At 42.2% G+C, this 2,234-nt stretch overlaps 1 protein-coding gene across 1 annotated transcript in view; it reads left to right on the top strand.

Annotated features, from left to right (window-relative positions):
* Nucleotides 1-2,234, top strand: part of CLRN2 (clarin 2) — a 16,709-nt gene that overhangs the window by 1,178 nt on the left and 13,297 nt on the right. The window lies entirely within an intron of this gene.

Here is a 2,234-nt window from a genome sequence, read left to right as displayed (position 1 = left end):
AAAAATAAAAGCATTAATTTGTGAAGTGTTAAACATCTAAAACATGGTATACTACAATTCTTGTGTCACTGTGTTGGCAATATTATACATGTCTGTGTCACCGTGCACCCATATGCCGTNTGGCAATATTATGCATGTCTGTGTCACCGTCCACCCATATGCCGGGCGTCCTACATACAGCCGACACACAGATGTTTGCTCAATACACTTGTGCCAGATAAGGCACACAAAAATACGTTGTTAGAGAACACGATGTCACCCACAACACAATTTATTATCAGAGGCGTCATTACCAGGAACAGAACTGCTAGAAGACTAGATGAGGAAGTTCACACCATTTATTTGGGGCCCTCTCTATGTTTTAATCTGCATGTGCTATTTCATTTTACTTTGTACAACAATCCCATAACAGATTAGGAAACTGAGGCACGAGAGTCTCAAGCCCTTGCCCGGAGGAGTAGGAATTTGAACACAGGTCTTCAGTAGAGTTCTACTTAACCACACTTCCATTCAGCATTGCAAGAACTTGTTGGGAATCACTTGTTTCCCATATTTTTCTAAAATAATCGTTCTAAAAATAATTGCTTAATCCCTAAAACACCAATACTTGACATAGGTCCATCATCTGAGGCACAAATAAAATGCAAACGTATTGCACAGGTCTAAAGCATGCTCAACATTACTATGAGAATAAATAACATTACTGGTCTTTTATTAACACGCCAACCCCTCTTCTCAGCCTTTCGTATGTATTCATTACCAGAAAAACATTTGCTGCTTCAGGGTCACTGTGAAGAAGATANCCTAAAACACCAATACTTGACATAGGTCCATCATCTGAGGCACAAATAAAATGCAAACGTATTGCACAGGTCCAAAGCATGCTCAACATTACTATGAGAATAAATAACATTACTGGTCTTTTATTAACACGCCAACTCCTCTTCTCAGCCTTTTGTATGTATTCATTACCAGAAAAACATTTGCTGCTTCAGGTCACTGTGAAGAAGATGAGCTGTTGTCATTCAAAGACCTGAACTCCAGCCCCAGCCCTGATATCCAGTTTTCTCATGAGAGGGGTCATTAGGATAGAACATCCCCGCCTCCCACAACGGCTTGCTGCAGCATGGGGCGGGGGGAGCAAGCATATGGTCAAAGCCTTTTGTACGAGGGAAAGCTCTACACAAGCTTCAGAAACCCTCTTGTTTATTTTCATTGTGGAGACACCACAGAAATGACTCCCACGGTAAGGAAGGAAACTGACATTCCCATGTCCCTCTAGCCCCTCGCTGCTCTCCAAGTGAGGTTTCTGGAACTCTGTCGGTTAACAATGCAAACTCCTGAACCCCCCTCCAGACCTCTGTGACCAAATAAACATTTTACTGGCCAAATGTGACTCCCCAAAACTATTGAGAGTGGCTGTTGCCAGTCTCACATGACGTCAAGTTGGCATTCAGTAAAGACTAAAAATCAAAATTGAAAAGCCACGGTATAAGATAGAAAATAGGGAATATTTCATTCCTAGTGTCTACAGATTAAAAGAAAAAAAAAAGACAGATTTTCAGTATTCAGAGAAGTAAAGCCTCTGAGAAGCTGTATTTGCTAACACTTGAGAAAAACACTCTTCTTTCCCACTTCAGATGACACAAGGTTGGGGGTGAGGGGGAGGGTGCTGTTGGAGGACAGGAGTGTGAGTGTTGGGGTCCAGGCTGCCCCAGTCCAGCCACAAACTGACTCGTGCTGCAATTTGCCCAGGGCAGATTCACCCAGTGATAAATCCAAACATCATATAGCCTTGTTTACACATTTCAATTAAAAGCCTTGAGAACAGAAGTCATCCCAAGGTATTAATAACAGTTCTGGAGATACTGACAGCAGTGACATTTTACAGAAAGAAATGCCCAGGCACGCAGCCAGGAGATCGACATTTGACACCATGCACTGTGGACGGCATTCAAGTGCTAATCATTGCATGCTCAGTTTCCTTCTATTGCATGCATTTTTTGAGAATTGTTAGTGTCTCTTTATAGTCAGGTCTACCTAGTTTTACCTGCTAATAACTTCCTGGCCATCAAGAGGTCCAGGCCAGGGTTATTTGAATACCTGAAAGGAACAATTAAACCCTCTGCTGAAACAATAGTCTAGGGGGAGATATAGGGTTACTTTCTTCAGTAACACACTCCTCCACACTTGAGACAGGTGAAGGCGATCTCTGTAGAAACTTCCAGACATAC

The sequence above is a fragment of the Ailuropoda melanoleuca genome, chromosome 11, assembly GCF_002007445.2.
Source record: "Ailuropoda melanoleuca isolate Jingjing chromosome 11, ASM200744v2, whole genome shotgun sequence".
Classification (NCBI taxonomy): Eukaryota; Metazoa; Chordata; class Mammalia; order Carnivora; family Ursidae; genus Ailuropoda; species Ailuropoda melanoleuca.
Note: the sequence above shows the minus strand (reverse complement) of the source record. Positions and strands in the feature narration are given on the sequence as shown.